Below are 14186 nucleotides of genomic sequence, written 5' to 3' on the forward strand. Positions count from 1 at the left end.
TCAGCACTTGATAAGTTTTCTTGGAAATTAGGTAGCTCTTCTAGCATGTGTTGAATTAACTGTGCACATGAACAATTATATATACTATATTATAACTTAGAAAGTATTTGTAAAATATTGGCATTACCTTGTACTCTGAAAAACTGGCTGTTGTATTTATGTAATAATATATTTCTTATATTCAAACTCATTTAAGATAATGTGTTTGGAGAATAGTCAATAACAATTTATTAATAGTTATGAAATAAGCAAACCAATTTTGCTGGATATACTGTTGACTCACCCCCTGTATTTTTCCCCCCTCTCGTTGTCTTGTGTATGGTCTTTTTTCAGCAGGGATATTGCAAACTCAGTCAGATTGATAGCAGAAGCCATATCCTATGTGCTTCATATTTCTGCTGAGCATAGCACATTAGACATAGATATTAAGTAATTACTTGTTACCACTTTGAGTCCATTGTTATCACTTTCTCCTGCTTTTTTCACACTTCTCTGATCACTCCTCTTTCATTGTCTTTGAGGGTTTTTCTTTTTTCATTTGCCTCCTAAATGTTAGCATTCTGAGCTCAACCCTTTTGTCTCCTAAATATGTGATTGTTAACTTTTTAAAATTTTGCCTCAACACATCTGAGGGAGGACACAATGAATAGATAATAGTAGGGCTCTGATGGACGGAGGCAGTGAATCTCAGCCACCCCTTTTGTGCATGTGTGCACTGAAAATTGCTTTTATTTACACTGTCTTTAGGTGATTGATAACCAAATCTGCATCCCTAGATTCAGCCTAGACTGCTCACCTAACCTCCTGATTTATATCTCATTGTCTGCTGGGAAGTGCTTTGTCTATAAGCATCTCAAATTCGACATGTCTAAAAGAGACGTCATTATTTTCCTCAGACTTGTAGCTTCTATTATATTATTCATTTTTTCCTTTATAGCCACTACCATCTGTCCACTTGCCCAAGTGAAAATTTTAAGAGCATTTTTGAGTTTTTTCTTTCCCCCATTTTATACATCTAGTTGGTTCCTAACTCCTTGTGATTGTCTCTTCTAAGTATCTTTTATATTCATCTCATCTACCCCAGTCTTATTTCAGGCCTATGTTTTCCTCGCTTGAATTACTTCAGTACCTCTTAATTTGTCCTTCTGTATATAATTTCTTCCCTCTTCAATCTGTCCACTTCAGGGCCTTGTAAATAAACTTGTCGAAGTGCAAACCTGGTTGTATTTTTCCCCTTTTTATCCTTCATTAGCTCCCCATTGCCTAATCAGGTAAAATACAAGCTTCTTAGTGATATACAAATCCTTTGTGGTTTGGCCATCACATACCTTTTCAGTCTATCTCTTACTGCCAACATTTATTCACTGTGCTCCAGTCAAATTCGATCAGGTTATTACGGTCCACTAATTGTGTATTTCCAAATTTTGTGTTCTTATTAAACTTCTTATTTGTTTTGGCCTCTGTTTTTCATATCTTTCCTCAATGTCTGGTGAGACTTCATTAAACAACTCATATTTAAGAGTAGGCCATTAACAAACTGGTTGGAAACTCCAAATCCATACATTTCGTTTATTTTATCATTTAGTACCTTTGATAACTTGGGCTGTTCATAAGATTCCCTAGATAAGGATTGTAAAGCTACACAACTACACCAGTTGTCAGGTTACAGTAATTCATAACTAAAGCCAAAATGTTTCATTATTTTAGTTATACTAAGTTTCCATTTGTATAGTCAGAGCTAGGGCTCAGATCCTTCAAACTCATTGTATAGACTGGGTCACCAGACCCCTCACACGCAGGCCCACACTAGGTAATTGGGAAAGATCCCGGAAGCCATTGGCAGACAACACAAGCTCAGTCCTCAGCAGCAGCAGCAGCAGCAGTAGCAGCAGAAGCAGCAGCAGCAGCAGTAGCAGCAGAAGCAGCAGCAGCGGTGGCCTCTGGGACATCCCAGGGGCACTGGCAGCAACAGCCTCCAGCAGCAGTAGTGGCCTCCCTGTGGCCCCCCCCCAGGGACATCCCAGGGGCAGGGGGCCCTGTGGATCAGAGCCGCTCATACTTTATACTAAAGTCCATAACCCAGGACCCCTGGGTACAAATGTGCAATTACATTAGACAATAACCAAGGAACACCTGGGTGCATGTGGATATTTTCAGCAAATGCTCGGCAAAGTTCTGAACATCTGAGGGGCCCTGACCATTTTCCTGTATTTTCCCTACAAGGATCTTCTCATCTCTGCTAGGGTATGTAGACTGTGGACATTCTAGGAACTGAATCTTCCTGCTTTCGGTCTGATACTCTACCCTCAACTGTGCCAAGTGTCCCCCAATCCAGAGATACTCTATAATAATTTTCTCTTACGAGAAAAGAAAAAATGAAAAAATTTTTTATCTTCTCAGATGAGAGTAAAACATCTCAGATGTGCATAAAGAGGAGGAGGATATTTGGACATATAATTTACTTCTGTGTTAAACTTTCAGCCTGTTCACTGGTTTTCAACCCTATCTTGGCTACTGCTTACAGTGGTGTACTAATTGCTGAGCCATTCAGTGGTTCTGCAGGGTAAATTTAAAAGTGACTTTTCTTATTTGGGTTAAGAGTCTGTCTGCCTTCTTGCATTAGCTAAGCCTATGACTACTCATACATCTGTTTTCCATTTTCCAAAGTCTGTTGTTACCATTACTGATCTCTTTGCTTTTGCAGGTTTAATCTTTCTTTAAAATTTGTTTTAGTATTATTTTAGTGGGTTTCTAAGAGAAAGCAGAAGTCAGTGTGTATGTTCACTCTGCTGTATTTACCCAAACTCCTCTTTCAAACTGTTCATAATTCCACATTATTTCTGACTTTATTTATCTCTCCATCCGTTGGGAAGAGTTAATCTCCCCTTTGTGTTCCCATGGCACTCTGGCACTCATGCTTTCATTATAGAACTGAAACCATTGAATGTTTCTTTTTAACATGCTTGTCTCCCCTACCATATATTGTTATGCAACCAATCTCTAAAACTTTCATAAGGCAAAACTGAAACTATAACTCTCATTCACTCCTTCCCTGCAACCACCATTTTACTTTCTGTTTCTATGTGATTGACTACTTTAGATACCTCATATAAGTGGAATGATACAGTACTGGTCTTATCAAATTGTGATGGTTTATTTCACTTAGCATAATATCCTCAAGGTTCATCAGTATTGTAGCATGTATCAGAATTTCCTTCCTTTTATTTTTTTTTGTCTTTTTTTTTTCGTGACCGGCACTCAGCCAGTGAGTGCACCGGCCATTCCTATATAGGATCCGAACCCGCGGCAGGAGTGTCACCGCGCTCCCAGCGCTGCACTCTCCCGAGTGCGCCACGGACTAGGCCAAGAATTTCCTTCCTTTTAAATATTCCACTGTATCTGTTTACTACATTTTGTTTATCCATTCATCTGTCAATGGACATTTGGGTTGCTTACCCCTTTTGGCTATTGTGAATAGTGCTGCTATGAATATAGGCAAAAAAAAAAAATCTCTTCAAGATCCTGCTTTCAGTTCTTCTGTATATATATCCAGAAATGTGATTGTCTTTTATGACATTGACATTTTTGAAGAAAACAGTGGCCCTCCCCCCCTTTTTTTTTAAATAGAATGTTTTTCATTTTATTTATGATGTTTCCTCACGATGAGATTCAGGTTATACATTCCTGGCCAGAATACTGCATAAGTCATGTTGTGTCCTTCTCAGGGTTTCATATCCGGAGGCACATGATATCCATCTATCCATCTGTCATAGGTGATGTTAATCTTAATCATCCTACCAAAGTCATGTTTGGTTTTTCTACTATATAGTCACTATTTTTTCCTTGCATCTTATAAGCAGTCTATGGGGCAGATACTTTAGGACCATGCAAATATCCTGCTCCTCATCAAAATCCCCATCCCACTCCATGATTTAGTATCCTTTAATACTTCTTGCCTAAATCAGTCCTTATGGTGATGACTGCAAAATGGTAATTTTTCAAATCCAGCAAGGGCTATTTTTAAAGTTAATTATAAGTTATGTTAAATGGATCAATCTGAATGTCAAAAGATCAGTATATTAAATGTAGGATTTGCTGCTACTATTAATACATTTTACGTGATAGTCATTGAAATGTTAATACTTAAACTGCTTCTGAATTTCTAGGATTTAATAGTTATTATGGGTATTTCTATAAAGTCATTGAATATTTTTTAAAGTTGAATATATAGTGTGCTTTAAGTATGTTAATTAGGTTCTGATACTTTTTCTTATTTTCGGGCTACAGATTGTTTACTACATATTCTATTATCTGAATACTGCTAGTGAACTCTATTGAGTTAGTGACTAACCAGATATATTCACTTAACTGTGATTGAAGAACACAGTATGGAGTAGCTTTGAGAACTATAGCTGGAGTGAAATACGTAACTCTTTTTTCTGTAGAATAAATATTCTGTGTGTGCATCTAAAACTGGTTTGTCTAGAGCAGTTGGTATCTCTAAAATATGTCTAAAGCTATTGCAGTATATTGTTTTAAGCAGTATGGCAAATTAAATGTTCAAAGAAACTTTTTCTGGTAAAAAAAAAAACACATTAAAAATGTATAAAATGCCTTAAAAAATCTTTTTATAGAGCATGGCTGAGTTGGCAGCAAAGTAAGGGGAAAATATGAGGCTGTAAATAATGGGAAAGCCTAATTCCATAGGAATAAATGAGCCCTAGACCTCCTTTTACCCCCGAGGGCATCTTCTGATCCATCATGGCCCAGAACCTGGGCTTTAAGGAGGTACCCCTGTTTGCATGGGACAGAAGAAGTCTGAGCTTGGGTGTTGTGAGTAATAGATTTGGATTTAAACTTAAAACTGGGATCTTCAAAGGGTGAAGCCTCCTGTGGATGATTTAGGAAAATAATCTGCTCTTCAGTATGACACTGCCTGTCTCATCCCTGGCTTTACTAGAGTAGACAAAAAGAATCTTTCCTGAGAAATCTTCATCACAATCCTGTGCTCTTGGGTGTTTGACTTTGGAATTCACATGCCAAAAAAATCTCAATGTAAAAGTTTAATTTAATGGTGCTTTGGATTTCACGTGCCCCAAGAATGTCACAGAAACAAATAGAAATCTTCTCTGAAGAAAAGTGCTTTAAATACTGGCTTTGGGAGATGTCAAGATGGCTGACTAGAGACAGCCAGCCCTTTCTTCTAATGCAAAGAAAGTCCAAAACAAAAAGTGGATAGTCGCCCGTAGAATACAGTGTCTGGGAGAAAATGCCAGAATCCAGCAAAATTGTGAGGATTTGGAAACTCCAGATGGCCACATAGAAAGATGGGAAACACCTGACCACCAACCAAGACTGGCATGTAGACTGGAGAGACTCTGCACTGCTAGGAAAAGGTAGGCCGAGGGTGGAGGTGAATCAGTTGGCACTTCCACTGTAGACGCCTGCAATTTAAGCTATAAGGTAACCGTGCAACCCTTGTGAGCCCAGCATGGGGAGCTGCTAGGAGCCCACATGGCCACATTTTTCCAGAAGTGCAATGCATGCTAAAGTCCCCCCACCCTCCTCAGTTCCAGCCTGCCACTGGAAGTCACCAGATTGGTACCTGAGCCACTAGAGTGCAACTTGCCCAGGGACCCAATAGCCCTGGCATTTCCACAGCCCTAGGGTCCCCTCAGCACATAAAGACTCCAGCACTTGAGTCTCTGAGTTGCCTTACACCCCCGGGAACAGGCAGTCCAGAGCAATGGAGAGGACACTCCCAGGACAGAGGGAGCCAGTACCTGCACTCTCCAGAGCCTGAGAGCTAACTGAGTGGGCACACCTATAACTGGCCTTGCCCTCCTCAGTGTGGCACCCACGCAACTCTCTAGGGGAAACAGAGTCCCACCTGGCTCTGGCTAGCCCACCAAAGCCTACCACTCCAGCTGAGAAGCTAAGAGGAGCACATCAGCAATTCCTGGGTACACCAATGGGCTCAACTGGATCCACCCACTTTAGCAGGGAAGGCTTAGAAAGCCACTTACATCACCCTGAGACACAGAGACCTTCCCAAATCTGGCAAGCCTGTCAGAGCTTCTCACTCCAGCAGAGAGGGTGTGGGGAGCACACTGGCCACTCTCAGGTGCATACAGTCCGATGTGTCTCTGGTAACTTGCCTAGATCCACCAACTCCAGAGGGGAAGTTTTGGAAAGTCTGCCAACCTCCCCCCAGGAACACAGAGACCCACCACGCAACTCTGGTAGCCCACCGGAGCCTCCCACCCCAGCACAGAAGGTACGGGAAGTGTGCTTGCTTCTCCAGGGTGTGTGCAGTCCCACACATCTCTGGTAAACTGTCCTAGATCCACCTACTCCAAAGGGGAAGTTTTAGAAAGTCTGCCCACCTCCCCCTGGAGCAAAGAGACCCAACCAACTTGGGAGACTTCCGGAGCCTCCCACCCTAGCAGAGAGTGCAGGGAGTGTACCAGACCCTCCTGGGTGCATGCAGTCCTGGCTGCACACAGTCCATTGTGCCCACAGCCACAAAAACCATAAACCTACCCAGTGTCACCCACCCCAACAAGAAACTGCTGAGGGCCCCACCACCTAGGCCATAAAGGCACCCACAACTCCAAGATTGAATACAACCAAAGCAGTCACATGAAGACTACATTACTGCACTCACCCATAACCAAACCTAAAACTCCCAACCTAACTCTCAATATAGAATGTTTCTAATGAAATAATCTGTTCCTTCAAAAACTACTCCCCCCCCAAAAAAAACCTCCAAAAATTAGAAGAAGCAATTGCTCCACCAGATGCCCAAACATCAGCACAGAGACACAAAAGCATGAAAAAGTAAGGAAACATGACACCCACAGGAAGACAACAATTCTCCAGAACCAAACCCCAAACAACTAGAGACCTGTGAAATGCTTGAAAAGGAATTCCAAACAATAATCTTAAGGAAACAGAACAAGATGAAAGAAAATATAGATAGAAATCACAATAAAAAAAAAAAAATTCCAAGACCTGAAGAAGAAATTTGACAAAGAGATAAACATTATGAAAAAGAACCAAGCAGAAATCATGGAACTAAAGAATTCATTCAACAAAATAAAAAAATACAACTGAGAGCTTAAGCAACAGGCTAGAATAAGTGGAAGAAAGAATTTCTGAACTTGAAGAAAGGCTTTTTGAATTAGCCCAGTTGGACCAAAAGAAAGAAAAATAATTTTTTTAATGACAAAGGCCTACAAGATCTATCAGACAACCTTAAGCATACAAACATCCATATTATTGGTGTTTTGAAAGAAGAGAAAGGAAAAAATATTGAAAACCTATTTAAGGAAATAATAGCTGAAAACTTCCCAAGTATTAGAAGAGATGCGATCATCCACATCCAAGAGGTTCAAAGATCACCAAACAGATTCAACCCCCAAAGTATTCCCTGAGACACAACAGCCAAATTGTCAAAAGTAAAAGGCAAACAGAGAATTCTAAAGACAGCTAGAGAAAAGTATCAAGTCACCTATAAGCGAATCTCCATCAGACTAACAGCAGGGTTTTCAACAGAAATCTTACAGGTTAGGAGAGAGTGGGATAATATATTCAAAATGCTAAAAGAAAAAAACTGCCAGCCAAGAATATTATACCCAGCAAAACTATCATTCACAAATGAAAGAAAAATAGTGTCTTTCCCAAACAAAAACCACAGGAATTCACTACCACAAAACTGGCCCTACAAGAAATCCTCAAAGGAGTCCTACATCTGTAATCAAAAGAGCTATAATTACCATCGTGTGAATACATGAGAATGAATAAAACCCACAGTAGAGCAGATACACAAATGAGAAAGAGAAAGAAACTGTACCTTATCACTACAAAATAACACCAAACAGAAAAGACAAACAATAAGAAGGAAAGAAAAGAACAAAAGATATACAAGGCAACCATTAAAAATTAATAAAATGGCATAAGAAAGGCAGTACCTTTCATTAACAACCCTGAATATAAATGGATTAAATTCCCCACTTAAAATATAATGAATGGCTGAATGGATGAAAATCTAGGCCCAACTATATGCTGCCTGCAAGAAACTCACTTCACCAGTAAAGACACACATAAACTAATAGTGAAGGAAAGGAAAAAGATATTCCATGCAAATGGAAACCCAAAATGACCAGGAATAGTTATACTTATATTGAATAAAATAGACTTTAACCAAAAACTATAAAGAGACAAAGGACATTATATAATGATAAAGGGATCAATTCAGCAAGGAGATATAATGATCACGCATATATATGCATCCAACATCAGAGCACTCAGGTATATAAAGCAAATATCATTTGCTCTAAAGGGAGAGATAGACCCCAATACAATAATAGTTGGGGACTTCAGTACTCCTTTCAGCATTGGACAGGTCATCTAGACAAAAAAATCATTGGATTTAAACTACACTTGAGACCATTAGAACTTGACAGACATTCACAGAACATTTCATCTAACAGCTACAGAATATACATTCTTCTCATCAGCACATGGATCATTTTTCAGGATAGACCATATGTTAGGCCACAAATCAACCCCAAAATTAGTAGACAGAAAGAAACGATAAGATTAGAGCAGAACTAAATGAAATAGAGACCCCCCCCCAAAAAATGATACAGAAGATTGGTAAAACAAAATGTTGCTTTTTTTGAGAAGATAAAATTAATAGACCATTAGCTAGACTAACCAAGAAAAGAGAAGACCCAAATAACAAAAATCAGAAATGAAAAAGACATTACAGCTGATTTCACAGAAATACAAAGAATCATTTTAGAGACTATTATGAACAACTATCTTCCAACAAATTTAAAAATCTAGAGGAAATGAATAAATTTCTGGACACATACACCCTACCGAGACTGATCCAAGAAGAAATAGAAAACCTGAATAAACCAATAATGAGATTGAATCAGTAATCAGCAATCTTCCAACAGAGAAGACAGCTTCACTTCAGCAGAGAACCAGGTGGCTTCACTGCTCAATTCTATCAAACTTTTAGAGAAGATACATTACCAATTCTCCTCAAACTATTCCTAAAAATCAAAGCAGAGGTATTTCCCCAAACTCATTCTATGAGGCCAGCATCACCTTGATACCAAAACCAGACAAAGACACAACAAAAAAAGAAAACTATAGGCCAATATCCCTGATGAACTTAGATGTAAAAATTCTCAACAAAGTACTAGCAAATGGAATCCAACAGCACATCCAAAAGGTTATACACCATGATCAAGTGGGATTCATCCAAGGGATGCAAGGATGGTTCAACATATTCAAGTCAATAAATGAGATACACCACATGAACAAAGTGAAGGACAAAAGCCATATGGTCATCTGAATAAATAAAAGTTTTTGATAAAATTCAACATCCCTTCATGATAAGGACTCTTAACAAATTAGGTATAAAAGGAAAGTATCTCAACACAATAAAAGCCATATATGACAAACCCACAGCTAACATCATCCTGAATGGGGAAAAGTTGAAAGCTTTTCTTCTAAGAACAGGAACAAAACAAGGATGCCCACTCTCTCACCACCCCTATTTAACATAGTACCAGAAGTTCTAGCCAAAGCATTTAGACAAGAGAAAGGAATAAAGGGCACTGAAATTGGAGAAGACAAAGTCAAATTGTCCCTAATTGCAGATGACATGATCTTATATGTAAAAAAACCTAAAGACTCTACGAAAAACTCTTAGAACTAATAAACAATTCAGTAAAGTTGCAGGATACAAAATCAGTACAAAAAAGTAGCGTTTATATACTCAAACAATGAACTAGCAGGAAAAAAATCAAAAAAGCAATCCCATTTACAATAGCTACCAAATAAAGTACCTAGGAATAAATTTAACCATGGAGCTGAAAGATCTCTACAATGAAAACTACAAAACACTGATGAAAGAAATTAAAGAGGACACACAAAAAATAGAAAGACATTCCATGCTCATAGATTGGAAGAATTAGTGTGAAAATGGCTCTACTACCCAAAGTGATTTACAGATTCAATGCAATCCCTATCAAAATGCCAATGACATTCTTCAAAGAAATAGAAAAAACAATCCTAACATTCATATGGAACAACAAAGAACCCTGAATAGCCAAAGCAATCCTGAACAAAAAGAATAAAGCAGGTGGCATTATACTACCTGACTACAGAATATACTACAAAGTGATAGTAACCAAAACAGCATGGTACTGGTGTAAAAACAGACACTGGATCAGTGGGATAGAATAGAGAACCCAGAAATAAATCCACATACTTATAGCCAATTGCTCTTTGATGGTGGTGCCAAAAACATACATTGGGGAATGGAGAGCCTCTTCAATAAGTGATGCTGGGAAAATGTATATCCATGTGTAGAAGAGTGAAACTAGAACCTTATTTCTCACCATATACAAAAATCAACTCAAATTGGATTAAAGACTTAAATGTAAGACCTGAAACTATAAAACTTCTATAAGAAAACACAGAGGAGACACTCTCAAATGTAGGACTGAGCCAAGATTTGATGAATAAGACCTCAAAAGCTTAGGCAACAATAGCAAAAAGAAACAAATGGGATTTTATCAAACAAAAAAGCTTCTTCACAACAAAGGAGTCAACAGAGCAAAGAGACAATCTGTGGAATGGGAGAAAATATTTGCAACTTATTCATCCGACAAGGGGCTAATATTCAGAATACAAAAGGAATTCAAACAACTCAGTAGTAAAAAAAAAAAAAAAACACAATTAAAAAATAGGCAAGGGAGCTGAATAGACATTTCTCAAAAGAAGACATACAAATGACCAACAGGTATATGAAAAATTCTCAATATCACTAATCATCAGGGCAGTGTAATCAAAACCACATTGAGATATCATCTCATGCTAGTTAGACTGGCTATCTGCTTGTTAAGTGGCAGATGTAGGATTTGAACTGAGGTCTAACTCCAAAGGCTTTACTTTTGAATCTGGATGTAATGGCTTTTCACTGATTATTACTAAGATTTATTGTTATTTGCTGTATTCTTCTGTAAATTGGTGGTTTATAATCATTGCCATTTTTATGCCATATATTTGTGTTATTATTGCCATATTATGGTGTTAGTATTTTTCTTCTGACCTATAAAAGCTCTTTCTATATTAACTATATTAATCCTTTGTCCTTCATTGCAAATATTTTCTCCTGCTTGTCTTTTGCCTTTCAATATTTTTTGTAATTTTGTATGTTGTAGTATTAATTTTAATGTAGCTTTTGTATCTTCCTCTATTTTCCCTTTTGCTTTTATTTTTTTTTTTTTTTTTTTTTGCAAATATTTCATGATATGTATTTTACAACGACTGACATTTAAAAAGTGGAAAATTATTTCAAAAATCTTCAAAAATTAAGACAAAAATAAATGTAAAATCTGAAATTCTTCTATTTAATCTAAACATTGAAAAAGAAAACACCCCCTATCTTGGCTATTGTCGCCGTACTGCATGCTTAGAAACTCCTTAATAATCTGCACTCTAATTAAAAAGTGAGTTGACATCATTGACTACAAGGTCAATATGCAAACACTATAGATAAATATATATTGCTATACCGACAATATACAAGTTGAAGATACAAATAATCTACACCATTTTCAGTAGCATCAAAAATATCAAATCCTGGTATACATCTATTGAGGGATTAGCTGTTAACACCAAAACTATCCATTCATGCACATACACACATACAACTAATTGGCTGTTTGTTTGTTTGTTTTTTCTACTCATTGTTTTTGCACCATGAGGACAACTTGCATTTTTTTTTTCTTTTGTGAATTTGAAAGACATTTGGGTTATTTTTTTCTTTTTCTTGGATTTAACTTTTTTTTTTTTTTTTTTTTTTTTCCTTTTGCATCTTATTTTATTTTATTTTATTTTATTTTATTTTTTTTTAAATTTTATTTTGTCGATAAACATTGTAGCTGATTAATGCTCCCCATCACCAAAACCTCCCTCCCTTCTCCCTCCCCCCTCCCCCCCAACAATGTCCTTTCTGTTTGCTTGTTGTATCAACTTCAAATAATTGTTGTTGTTATATCTTCTTCCCCCCCCCCCCGGTTTGTGTGTGTGTGTGTGTGTATGTGTGTGTGTGTGAATTTATATATTAATTTTTAGCTCCCTCCAATAAGTGAGAACATGTGGTATTTCTCTTTCTGTGCCTGACTTGTTTCACTTAATATAATTCTCTCAAGGTCCATCCATGTTGTTGCAAATGGCAGTATTTCATTCGTTTTTATAGCTGAGTAGTATTCCATTGTGTAGATGTACCACATTTTCCGTATCCACTCATCTGATGATGGGCATTTGGGCTGGTTCCAACTCTTGGCTATTGTAAAGAGTGCTGCGATGAACATTGGGGAACAGGTATACCTTCGACTTGATGATTTCCATTCCTCTGGGTATATTCCCAGCAGTGGGATGGCTGGGTCGCATGGTAGATCTATTTGCAATTGTTTAAGGAACCTCCATACCATTTTCCATAGAGGCTGCACCATTTTGCAGTCCCACCAACAATGTATGAGAGTTCCTTTTTCTCCGCAGCCTCGCCAGCATTTATCGTTCATAGTCTTTTGGATTTTAGCCATCCTAACTGGGGTTAGATGGTATCTCAATGTGGTTTTTATTTGCATTTCCCGGATGCTGAGTGATGTTGAGCATCTTTTCATATGTCTGTTGGCCATTTGGATATCTTCCTTAGAGAAATGCCTACTTAGCTCTTTTGCCCATTTTTTAATTGGGTTGCTTGTTTTCTTCTTGTAAAGTTGTTTGAGTTCCTTATTCCCTTTTGCTTTTAAACATAAAACATCTTACCCATTCTAAGATTATTTAACTAGCAACTGATTTTTTAAACCAATTTTTTTAAGTTGTTAAAAATTTGACTTTGTAATGTAACTGAAATTTGTATTGATGTACAGAGTGAAATAAAGGCTTAACTGGATTTTTTCCCATGTTTTTTAATATCATGTATTGAACGATCAACAGATGAACCATTTGTTGAATCCTACTGAAGTATTTATGTTAAGTTCTTCTATTTACTAGTTTCCATTGACCAGTTGGTTTTTATATCACTATCTTAACATTTTAGTTATTGTATACTCGTATTATAAATAACAGGTTGTATTATTATAGGGCATATGTAAGATAAGTTCCTTAACCACAAATTATCATAATCGGTTGTAATAGTACTTTTTAAAGTACTATGCATTAAAAAATAAAATAGGCTTATCCCAACCTTTACTGTGTTTGATCTTAAGATAAATTAACATAGGTGCATAAACAAAGAAAAAAACAGATGAAAGAAACAGATCTGTTGATCTTTTTCCAGTTTCTCTAAGGAAAACTTCAAACTTGGAAGAATTTGCAGTATAGGAAACAGAGATTCTCCCTCTGCAAGAACCCACTGTAGTATCTCTGACTGCCTCCCAATGTCATCTCCCTAATAGTCCTATGGGATTATGCAAAGATGGTGGCACAGCACAACAGAAGTAGACATTGGTTGTTAAAAAGGACCATTTTGGAATAAGTGTTTTATTCCAGAACAAGTGAAAATGCTTTGCAGTAAAGTATTTGTGTCTAGAACATACTTTTGGGGGGGGACAGTTTTTTAATGCAGTGGCTTCCTATTTGCTGCCAGTGAAGGTATCTTAATCTTATAGACCATGGAGTCAATGGGCAATCTCCTGGTTGTTCACAAGCTGTTAAGAATGGTTTCAGGCATAATCTGAGTTTCCCTAGGCTTTACCAGGCTTGATACAATGAGGTCTGCTTTTCACAGCCTTTTGCCCCCACTTGCAGACACCTGTAAAATGTTCCACAAGAATTTCTGAGGACTTTCAATTACCTACAGCTAGGCCCCATATCAGACATACCAGAGTCCTTGTAGATAGGGGCTTAAATACCTCTCTGTATGCTCAGAAATTTCTCTCTGGAAATTTCCCTCGTATACTCCCACGAATGTGTTCCTTCTAGCTGCTCTCTCTCTCTATTGCTGGATAATACTACCAATGTATCAAAACCTTCAAGGGGCCAAAACTGTGTTAGTGGTCTCAGACAGCTTTCCCTTCTGTTAGAATGTGATATTTTATACAAAGCAGGGAAGCTAATGCCTCAATCTTTTATAGAGATATTGGTGAAAC

The 14186-nt window shown here is 37.5% G+C and overlaps 1 protein-coding gene across 6 annotated transcripts in view; it reads left to right on the forward strand.

The window, feature by feature from the left end:
- CEP57L1 (centrosomal protein 57 like 1) overlaps positions 1 to 14186 on the forward strand; it is a 65312-nt gene that overhangs the window by 30391 nt on the left and 20735 nt on the right. The gene's annotated exons all lie outside the window — the stretch shown is intronic.

The sequence above is a fragment of the Cynocephalus volans genome, chromosome 5 (genome assembly GCF_027409185.1).
Source record: "Cynocephalus volans isolate mCynVol1 chromosome 5, mCynVol1.pri, whole genome shotgun sequence".
Taxonomy (NCBI): Eukaryota; Metazoa; Chordata; class Mammalia; order Dermoptera; family Cynocephalidae; genus Cynocephalus; species Cynocephalus volans.